Source organism: Hydra vulgaris, chromosome 08 (genome assembly GCF_038396675.1).
Source record: "Hydra vulgaris chromosome 08, alternate assembly HydraT2T_AEP".
Taxonomy (NCBI): domain Eukaryota; kingdom Metazoa; phylum Cnidaria; class Hydrozoa; order Anthoathecata; family Hydridae; genus Hydra; species Hydra vulgaris.
The window spans coordinates 59807831-59820592 of NC_088927.1; positions in this window are offsets into that span (position 1 = coordinate 59807831).

Below are 12762 nucleotides of genomic sequence, written 5' to 3' on the forward strand. Positions count from 1 at the left end.
AACATGCTGCAAGGCCAATAGTATTGATACTCCTGTCTTGATATATAACCAAGATCAAGGATAATGCAGAGATCAAGGACTAAAAACTCTGGTTAAGATGACAACAACTTTATAAAAAGAATAATTTGAGCCTTTCACAACAAATTTCCAACTTGCAATGCATTTTTATTGTGTCATTTAGCTTATACTCATACGGTTATTTTAAAAATAGTTGAATATAAGCCACCATGTTTTATACAAAAACTAATAAATGTTCCGGAACATTTATTTGTTCTCGGTTGGCGGGACGGTACAAAAGTTCCTCAAATGTTCCGTGAAGTTTTGTTCAAGTTACGTTCACACGAGAGGATATTTGTTCATGTTCCCTGTTCCACGGAATGTTCCATCAAATGTACCCTCGTGTGAATAGCCTATTAGCTATTAAACGCTAATTTAAAAGTTAAGCCAATTTCATAAAAAGATATAAAACTGGTACAGATATATAATTTCACGGGTAAGAGTTTGTATTTATTACAATAGTAATAAATAAATAGTTTTTGTCTATATTACATTATATCCCATAAAAATATTTTCCATTCTTTTATTAGAAATTTAAATAAAATCTTGTTTCTAGTTTGTTTTTCTTGTTTTTTGCCACAAAGTGACGTCACATACGCAAAAAAGTTGTGGCTTCAAGAACGATTTACGAAAAACTTTTTCGTAAATTTTTGTAAGACCTTGAATAATGATAGACGCGACTTTTTGAAAAAGCTGCATCTATCATTTTTCATGGTCTAAGAAGAAGATAACGTATATTTAGCAATCAGAAATGATCAAGAGAGGGGTAAATCTAAAATTGAAGTTTCAAATTTTCCACTTGGATGAGACAATATGTTTCGTGTTTTTTCAATCTAGTCAATTTTTTTAAAATACAATAACATACATACGATCCTGAAAAAAACGTTATATAAGTGGATTTTTAACATTTGCATGTAACACATTTGTTTATATATATTGTTTATATATATTTATAGCAAAAAAGTAAGTTTAGCAAAAAGGACTTTTAATTGCTAGAATAAACTTTTTATTTTTTTCTAGCTACGGTGTTTTCTTTTTTTTACCTACACGCCAGCACCTTCTGGAGGAGCAGGACTGTCTTATTAAATTTTTTCTTAATTTAGCTTCAGATCATAATTTTTTTTCAGACTACCCGCAGTTTATTATAACTAATTAGATGAGTACATTAATAACGTAAGTATCTCAACCATGACACATACACAAGAAATTTCCCCGTTTTTAATGTTTTTAAAAATTTTAGTTTTTTTAAAAATCTTTTCCTACTAAAACAAAATCTCGACCTACTAAGTTGTTCTACAAAAAGAACATCTACTAAAAAGTGGAATTAATTTTCAGATAAACTACTGAGGCCTAAAATTGTTTTCAACTGATTATAGTCTTTTTTTATATCAACCGATTTATGACGCTTTCGTTTTCGATGGATTTATTTTTCGACCTATTTTAAAGGATTTTCATTTTCAACCGATTTGAGATAAATTAATTTTCAACCGATTATCTGGTCTCTGTATTTAACCTTGTAACTTTAAACTTTTTTTTTTTCATTATCAATAAATAAGTTTTCTAAGGATTCAACAAACCGTATATCTCCCAATTATGAAGATAGCGCTTCAAGCACTACGCCAAGGCTGATTAAATTTGGCCAGTATTCAAATCAACAGCAAGATATACAATATACATACCGGAAAGACGTAGTTATAAAATTGCAAATATAGTAGGTTGAATATTCAGTAGGTTGAATATTCAATAGGTTGAATACTCAAGAGTAGTAAAAATTTACCGAAATTTTAAAAAACCGGTAATTCGGTACAAAAAAAATTATTACCGGGTTACCGGTAATTTACCGGTTTTTTTTCTAAAGACTTATATAGTAATAATCTAAACACTGAAAACAACAAAAAGCATAACAAATGAATATATTAGTAAAACAGCATCAGTTTACAGGTCCATCCTAGTTGAAAATAAATAAATTAAACAATTAAAAAGATTTTTTTTATATAATAAAATATAATTAATTCATTTATTATACATTAACATTTTTGTATTTTAGCGTAAACATAAACAAACATAAACATAAAAAAAACTTCATTTTTAAAATAAAAATAGTTAATATAGTCAATTCTTTTCAAGGAGCATAAATTGTTTATTGAAGTAAGCTCTTAAAAAACACATTACATTTAATGTTTCGTCGTTTAAACTTGTTCTGTACCTTGTGCCAATTAAACCTGCTGCAGAAAAAGCTCTTTCCGACTCTACACTGGTTGGGCGAACTGCTGAAATATACTTTTGGAGTTTGTTTAAATATTTTCCATTAATATTTTGTTTCTTGAAATACGCAATTTCTTTCCTGACTATACTTAAAAGACCGGATGTTGTCTTCGGATCACTAATCTCTTCGTGATCAATAGTTATCATTTTTTTTTTAATTACTAAATCAAGTTTTTCCTTCATTGACATTGCTTGACTTGATGTCGCCACTGCTGATAAAACCGTAGATTCACTAGTTGATTCAGTTTCATACACTTGCACAACTTCAGCTTCAGTAGTTTTGGAATCGTTTTTTAAAAATTGTTGAATGATTTCTACAATATTTTTTTCCATAACCAATTTACTTGTTGTATTAAACACACCATAATTATTTTCATTATTTAAAGCTGTACGTGGACATGGTTCGTGAAGATATGAATATATATCAGAATATACGGTTCTTCTCTCACTTATTCGAAATATTAAATCTTGTTTCAATTCATTACTTAAGAAATTATTTTGGTTACTTAGTTCATCCAACATGAACCTGTCAAATCTGCAACATATAGATTAGTGTCCCTTGAACAGAGAGCTTCCACAGCTACTTTAACAGGTTGCAAAGCCATTATTATATTTAATACAACATTGAGATCATTTTCTGATAAATCTATTTTGGATTTGATATTGATTAGACTCTTACGAACACAATTTTTAATCTCATAAATTCTTTCCAACATTATTAATATACTGCTCCACCGTGTTTTTGTGTCAAGGATTAGCGTAAGTTCTTTTTTAAATTCATCCTTAACATGTTTTGGAGGATGTCATTCTTTGTTGGTGATCTACGGAACATGACAACAATTTTTCGAATTTTTGTTATTATTGGATCTATACTTTCATGTTAAATTGATGAATCAGTAGTTGATGTATCCTCAATAACGTCAAAAACCCCAATATCTTCCATTACACCATCCTCTTCATCTTCACCATGTTCAAATTCAGTAATCCCCTTCTTGATTTTTTACGGAAATATTATCCGAAACAGATCTTTTATACAGCACCTTAATTACTGATAACTGGATGCCGTGGGCTAAACAAAGTTGATGATTTACGTCAAGTAATCTGCCTACCTTTTTCATTACGGCGGCCCCATCCGTAGTAATGGAAATTATATTTTCTATCGCAATACTAAATTCTTTAAGTGTATTTTAAAGATACATTATACATTTTTCAGCAGGCATTGATCCTTTAATCCTAACCAATCCGAGATTCCAAAATACATTATCATACGAGTGGACATTCACATTCATAAACCTTCGATTTTTGGGAGATGTCCATTCATCGAAAGTCAAGCTGAATAATTCACCACGGGCTTTTCTTTCTGATAATTCTGTAACGATTTGTTTTCGGATTTTGTCACCGTACTGCAACACCATTTTCTTAATTGTTTTTGGAGACTTTGGGAAATCATATCCATTGGATTTAAATAATTGCTGAAGATCGTATGATGTGCAAATCTTTTTAAATGATAAACAATCTCGTGCTGTCAGTCGTGCTAAAAAAGCTGGAAATGAGTCATCAATCGTTTTAATAATGTTGAAATAATCAAAAAAATTTGATCTGGAATTTGTATCATTCGTAACGGAAGTTGTGGTATTGATATTAGAACAGTTAGCTCATCATCATGTTGAACTCTTTTTAGCAGATTAATTTTATGTTTTCTGATAAGGTAATTGTGCAAACCACTTGTGCTGCCGCCAGAGCATTTTATATTTTTTTTGCATACATTGCATATAGCTGAATTGCCAGCTTTCGCACGTAGAAAATGATTCCACAATTGATTTTGTCCGGATCCAATAGACATCATAGATAAGGCTATTTTTTTTAAAAAAATTCAAAATGTAAATTTTGGAACACAATACAAATATATTCTATAATATAATTTTAAAGACTTTTTGTGAAATACTTACTCAACACAATTAAAATATAGAATATTCGCTTTATTTTCAAAGTTATGTTTTGTGTTTATTTTCAATTTTTTTTTATGATACTTAATAATTTTATCATCCAGTGCAAAAAACCAAATAATTTAAAAAAAACTCACTTTAAATTAAATAAAATGTCACCTGTAACTGTAACCAGATGGGACGCGAGCACAAAATAAACTGAATGTAATTATAAATAAACTACATAAACAAATCCTAATTGTATGTAAATATTTTTCTTTCTCTATTAAAAAACGAAAATTTAAGAAAAATCAATCAAGTAGGCTGTATTATTTTTTAAGAAATGCATATTGTAATATTGTAAGAAAACAAAATTCTTTTCCATTATAAAGTTCTTAATTTTTTGCGATTTCAACTGTTTTTTTATAATATGTAAAAAAGTTAGCTTTTATGTAGAATTTTTCTTTTTAGTGAGAAAAAAATACTACTAATAATTTATTCAGAATTTTCATAAAATTTTACCGAATTACCGGTAAATTATTTGAAAATTACCGTAAATTTAAACATAATTTTTAACCAATTTACCGGTAAACCGGTTTACCGGTTTTGCTAGCCCTACTCAGTAGGTTGAAAATTTAGTAGATCAAAAATGCAGTAGGTCAACGATTTATTATGTTGGAAGTAAATGTTTTAATTAGGTGTAAATATAAAAATCAAAAATTGTCGGTTGAATCAAAATCAAAAACGCCATAACCTTCAATTTATGAAATTTCAAAATTAGGTTGAGTTACAGACCACCTGTAGAAATAGAAATTCGGTTACCGAAATTTTTAATGAAAATATTTTTGCCTAAAGTGCCCGAGGCAAATAAGAAAAACTGCGTGGAAAAGTAAATTTCTTATATGATTCAAGACCTTTTTATTTACCAAATGTAAAAAAGCTGTATTGAATAGATAGTTGCAACATGAAATTTCTTCAAAAAATTAAATGGATCGCTAAAAATTTAATTAAAAGAAAACAGACACATTCTGTCAATATCAGAATGTGTCTATTATTGTACCTATAGTGCAGATATGTAATAAACTGGTTAAGTATCGAAGATATGAACAATAAAATTAGTTAAGAACATAAAGTTAAATAAACAAGCAGCCATCAAGAAAATTATTGTTGTTAACTTTAGCTAATTGCAAATAGTTTAAGTCTGAACTTTAATTATAATCATTGTTACAAGAGATTGTAAAGAAAAACTAAATAAAACACAATATGTTTCAAAAAGAGGTTGTATGATTTCAAGGAATTTTAAAAATAGTATAAGTACTTACATAAAGTAAATACCTAAGTAATACATCATTAATACATAGTAATACATACATGATTAAAATGATAATAAGAATAACAAAAAGAACAACAACAACAACGACAATACAAATGGTGATTTTGTTTGAATATTGATGGCGAATTTGTTTTCGCATTTATAATTATTAAAGCGATATTTTAAGAGAAAATGGTTTACGCCGATACGAATAAAAAAATTCAGTTTAATAGGGCTTTAAAAATTGTTGGTCTATAAAAAATCTCGTAAATATCAATTTGTTAAAAATTAACTCTTGGTTTATTCCTCACCGTAGTATAAAACTACAAGCATATTGAATCTTATTAATATTGTGATAAAACAGTTGTTAAATAATGAGCATTAGACAAAAGTAGTATCAACTTGTTTTATGCGTGTTTTGAAAAAATTCCCACATACTATTTTCTTAAGACCACTGTCTCCCTTATTATTCGATCTGGATTAAAATTTCCACCACCGTTTTTATTCCCCTCCCCCCCAAACTTCTTTGTAATAGGCACGCAAGAGGAAAAAAAAAACAAAAACTTTTTGATCCGCTTCACTATGCGTCGCGCTGATATAAAATAGCTTTATAACTAGCAAACTGTTTAACATTTGAAGTAATTTTTTTAACAAAGCATCAATTATGAGATATTGTTTGTTTATATATACATTTATAAAAAAAGTCCGGTCTTTTTTAAAACCGGTTTTTTCGACGGTTTATTTTCGATCCGGTTTTTTTGGCGGTTTATCCGTACTTATTCGATTTTTGATTGAAAAGACATAAAACCGATAGTTTTTGATATTTAAAACTCTAAGTCTGATATACCAGTTTATCTTTTTTAGGGGTTACAGGCATTTTTGTCTCCTACTTATGTTTTCATGCTAAATAAAAAAGGAAACAACAAAAGTATTTTATTATAAAAGTGGAATAAATAAAAAAAGTTCCATTTTCTTCAATTGCAGAATGAAGGTTCTGATGCTAAAATAGGCTTTTAACAATTTGTGGCTATGAAAATAACCGTTTTTTAAAACTTGCCTATCAATTACAGCTGTATGGTTTAATGATACTTCCTTGATTTCTTTTCTTAATACGAACCATTACTCTTTGACTTCCTAAAATTATTTAACAACAAACATTAAAATTTAAAAAAGTTTCATTATTGTAATAAATAGTATAGTTTAAGATATAAACATTTATTATAGAAATTATCTATTGTCAAATTTTAATTCTAATAATTATAAATTCAAGAAAAAAACTGTATTCAGTGTAATAAATAGATATAGTTAAGTTTTTTTTTTTTTTTTGCAAGCATAAAAAAAACATATTGTTTTGATTATGTGAAAAGGCCTCAGAAATATCAGATTGGCTACCACCAGCACCTAAAATGTATCATTAATAGAATTAAACGATAACATTAAATATCTAAATTTAAAGATACACATAGCTTTTTCCAATATTTACCTTAAGAACAGTTATCAGCTGAATCTTCTTACAGTATAGCTTTTATACCTCTTGCATTTTGTTTTTCTTGCAGTATAGATTCATGTCAGATGTCATAAATAAATAATTAGCTGTATCCCTAGTATTTTCGGCAAAGAAGTTAAACGTGCATGACCTACTCATGCAGTTTTGTTGGCAATTCTTGGCTGTTTTTTGCTGGAATTTTTCTTCCTTGTTTCACTGCAGGAAGTTTGGAAGCAGTATTGAAGACCCACTCCATGCTGCATATCCACAAATGAAGACTGCAAACTCCAAGTTTTAATATATTCTTGTCTACAAGTTTATCTTTATTCCAAATAATTTCCAAATTAAACTCCTTAGGACTTGCTTGACATACATGACAGCACTAAGATGCGAAATTTTTTTTAAGCATTTTTGATACCACAGCATTATGTGTTTAACCATCATTTATTGTGGTAAAAATAGTTGACAAACTCGAATTTATAACAAAAGTATTTTCATGAAGTATAAACTTAATATTCTCTAAAGATAAAATTTCATTTTGTAAATGTTCAAACTTCTCTTGAATAAAACAAGCAGTCTCTTTGGCAAAACAAAACATAAGATGATGGACTAATTTTTCCATATTACCTTTTTTCTACTTCAAATCTCCAACAGTACAAACACTATGCTATACACAGTGGAATCATTCACACCTCTCTTCATAATTGCTGCATTCTGAAACTCAGATTGGTCACTCTGACCATCAACTTCCACTTTGCAAATAACGTATATGTTATCACTTCCTCCTGTGCTAAAACTTTAATAGGATTATCTTCATCCTCCAAAAGATACTCAAACACTCTAGAAACTGAATGTTTGATAATATTGAAGAGACTACATTTTACTTCAGTTTCTGAATATTCCACATGCTCTAGATATGTCAATTTTTTGTATTCTTTTAACTTGGTTAAACCTGGTGGAACAAGATAATATTTTTGTGTAGCAATTTTTTTAAATTCAGCCCATGTTCTGTCTGTTAGTCTCAAATTGCAAAAAGTATGCAATGATAAATTTGGACCATATAAAGTGGGTGCAATAGAGGGATTAGATGCAAATCTTTTTACAGCATGTTGAAGTTCTTCCAGTTCTTTTCCCTGAAGATTGTCAGTTCTTTTACGTTTCATCCTACTCATGAGTTCTGAAAAAAATTTTCTAGGTTTTGGCGCACAAGGTGCAGTATATATACCTACTTCAGGTGTTCCCATTGTTACAGTATTTCTTCTAAAACATGTATAAAATGTGTGTACATACATACATATATATATATATATATATATATATATATATATATATATATATATATATATATATATATATATATATATATATATATATATACACACACACATGCTCACAAACACACACACACACACACATATATGCAAACACACATTATACATACCTGTTTAACTTCAGTCCAAGAGCTATAAGTATTAATTGGCCCTCCTTCTTTTTTTGTTCACCTAGCTTGATGAGCTCATTACCCTGCTGAATCAGCTTTTCACCCTCTTTTAAAAAAGCTGTCTTTCCTCATATGTTGCTCAGGGTCTTTTTCTACGCTATATATATATATATATATATATATATATATATATATATATATATATATATATATATATATATATATATATATATATATATATATATATATATATATATATATATATATATATATATATATATATATATATGTATGTATGTATATATATATATATATGTATATATATATATATATATATATATATATATATATATATATATATATATATATATATATATATATATATATATATATATATATATATATATATAACATTTTACTTTAAAAGTAATAAAAAACTTACGAGGCATACAATTTGTATTTAATTTTTTCATCCAGAAAATCTTTGTATTTAATGAAGAACAAACTGCTTTTTTTTCCACATTTGTTAAAGTTTTTTATTAACTCAAAAGCCATTCTTCAAAAAATTGTGAAACTAACCATACAGCCAGCATTATTTAGTGCAATAAACTTAGACTGTAAAAATTTGGCACAGGCTTTAAATTTTTTTCTTAAGAATATATGCCTTGGGGGCAATGCATGTGTTAAAGGTTGACGAAGAGTGAGTGTAGCCATTTTGATAATTTATAAAAACCATCTGTATGTTATTGAACTACGGAATTTTCATTTACTTCACAGAATTTAGTCGATTTTTAAATAAAACTCACAGTATTAAAAATGATTTTAGAGCATAAGGTCACAGAGGTCGCCTGAATATTTTTGCATGGCAGTAAAGTCAATTTGCAGTAGCTATATTTTATTCAAAAAAAAAAAGGCGACCTCTGTGACCACATGCTCAAATCAATCAATGATTAAGAAATCAAAAAATAAGCAAAAAAATGCTATGCAAAAACCTTTTTTTTTTATTTCTAGTTTTACATTCAATTAAACATATGATTATTTTAATTTCGCATAAAAATAATATAAAGATTTAACACTTATCATATATTTGAAAGGATTTTAACAAAAATGAAAAGTTTTTTAAAACCTTGAAAAAACCCTTAAATTTTCAAAAGTTTAAAAAAACTAAAACTTTATAGAGAATTAAAAACTAAATGCAAAAAAAAAACTTAAAAAGTTTATATATAAAAAATCACTAAAAAATATGTACGAAATCCTATTTCCGCTAAGCGACGCATAGTGCGCTGGTTGAGCGTAAGTACGGTTATCCTTAACCCCCTTCCTCTCCCACATGTTGGATAAGGTTGCATTAAAAATAGGTATCAACCGTAAAAAATCCTGCATCCACCCCTAAAATAAAGTTCTGCATCCACCTTGATATAAAATTCTGATGAGAAGATTCTCTTGATCTTTTTTCAGACACAGATTAATTACCTTGCAATTATGTAACAGTTTATTAATTTTTTTTTTATCTTACCTTTGTTAAATGCTTATTTAAGGTTCTAAGGACAAGATCTTTGCGATCTTCTTTCAGATACCCTGTTTATATTTGCTATAATTTCTATCATTGTAAGTTTATATTATTAATATTATTATTGGTTATTTAAAGCTGTACAACGATTAACAAATGTAAACCAAGAGAAAAAAAAAAATGCATATAAAAAATATCGCTTTATGTTTTTAATTTATAAATAATTTTTCACTTTTAAGGTTTGTCACAAAATCTTCATAAACATATAGTAGTCATAAATACTTAAGCTCCATATGTTGAGTGTAAATTTTGTCTTTTGATAACAAGAAGTTAATTTAAAATTAAACAAAGTTTTTTTTTTTCGATAAATATTTTTGTGAGTCTCTTTAATCGAGATCAAACAATAATTCAGACACTCTTGTTATATTATATATATATATATATATATATATATATATATATATATATATATATATATATATATATATATATATATATATATATATATATATATATATATATATATATATAATAATACAATATAGAGGAATGGGAACGTTCTCATTGTTCGAACTTGTTCGAACAAAAATCCCTAAAATCTTACCCCTTCCAACCCCCTTTTCCCACCGTAATAGTGAAAGTAATGAGTTAAATTATTTATTTTTTAATAAATATAAACTAGTTAAGTATTCATCAACAAATTTTAAATTTTGTGTTTTTGTATTTTGTATTTTTTTAAAACAAGAAATACGTTTCTTGTTTTAAGAAATAAATATCCTACCCTGTAATTTGTTTTTAAAAACAAGAAACGTGTTTCTTGTTTTGGAAACCTTTTACCATTTTTATATTGTGATCTCGGTCAAAAGATGCTAACGCCAGCACCAAACACTTTTATGGTTTTACCATTATTTGAATTTCATCTCTGCAGCAGGCTCATATATATTATACATCTGCCAACAGTCTTGTTGATCTTAAAGGTTTAAATTAAAAATAATGCAATGTAGATAAAATAAGATTTAAAATGACGCTGCTAAAAACTTATTACATTTAACTTTGACAAGATAAAATCAAAGTGCTATTTTTATCAATTCCATTTTACTATATTTCTACCGATTTTAAGAAATTTCTGTCATTGGAAAAAAATCTGGTTAAGAGTTATTTTCTTTTAATTTTACATCTCATTTTAAACCATTTTGGAAGCCATTTTTAAAAAATAATTTGTTACATTATGACATAAACTATTCTTAAAAAATAATACTAAAATATCAAAACTTATAAAATAAAGCTTTGCTTTAAAAATTGCAGAATCAGAAAAGTCGCAGGTCAAAAACCGCGATGCCCTGGAAAGAGAAATGTAGTCAACCATTCAATTGATCTCTTTGAGTATTTTATTACTCAGAATAAAGACCTGCCTTTCTTTAGAGTAATGCAACTTAAATTTCATGAAATTCAAGGCGTGTAAAACAGCTCCATATTAGTTGGTTTTTACCTAATGGTCTGATTTTTTTCCTGCATTTGTATACATTTTTTACAAATATATACTAATGTAAATAATTTTAAAGTTAGAAACTTATACATTTTGTTTTTGCAAAACAAAGTGTATTAATTTCTAATTTTAGAATTATTTACATTAGTACATATTTGTAATTAATTTATTTTAAAGTGAAGTAGTTTTATCTTTTATTATTTTTTACTATTTTTTACCCTTTTATGGTTTTATGATACAAATAGTTATGAAAAAATATTTCCGAACACGGAAGCGATCGGACGTACTTTTCTTGCGTTTAAACGTTTTATATATTAACAAAACAATTATTTATTTTTATCTATTTCTAAATATTTAATCAAAATAAAAATGGCTAAACATGAAGAATATGTATCTATAACAATGATGAGAGAAATAATGCACGCACAAAAAGAAACAGTTATGGCTTTTTTTCGTGAAGTTGCTAGCAGTTTAAATATAAAAATTGAAACGCTTCAAAAAGATGTTTATGATGTAAAAAAAGGAACTTTGTGAAATTAAAGGAAGCATGAACTTTATTGGTGATGAATGGGAAGTCAAAGTAAAGGGTGTTGATAATAAAATCGCAAAGGTAGTCGAAGAAATAACTAATGTAAAGAAAATACAAGGAAAAATCATTTCTGATAACACTGAACTCAAATCAAAAAGCGTAGACATTGAGGATAGAAACAGACGAAATAACTAACGGATTGATGGACTCATTGAAGGTGCAGATGAAAAAGAATGGGAAGACACTGAAAATAAAGTCAAAAAGGTCTTTGTTGAAAAACTTGAAATTGCAAATGATATTAGGATTGAACGTGCTTATCGAGTTGGTAATGGTGGTTTTGAACGAGTGCGAACGGTTGTGCTAAAGTTGCATGACTTTGAAGATAAAGCGATAATTTTGGATAAAGCGAACAAACTAAAAGGTACTAATATATGTATAAATGAGACTTTTAGTGAAACAACTAGGAGAATTCGTAAAGAACTATTTGCACAAGCAAAAACTCATTATATTTTGATCCTTATAATTTTAAAATAAAAAAAGATACTAATTCTTTTTCTATATTACATTTAAACATAAGAAGCATGAGTCAAAACTTTGAAAAATTTAAAGAATTTTTAAATATTATAAACTACACGTTCGACGTCATAGCTTGTCAGAGACTTGGCATGAAACAGGTAGTCCGATTAAATCAAACTCAAACTAATTATAGATTGCCAAATTACAAAGTAATTAGCCAACCACGAGGAAATCT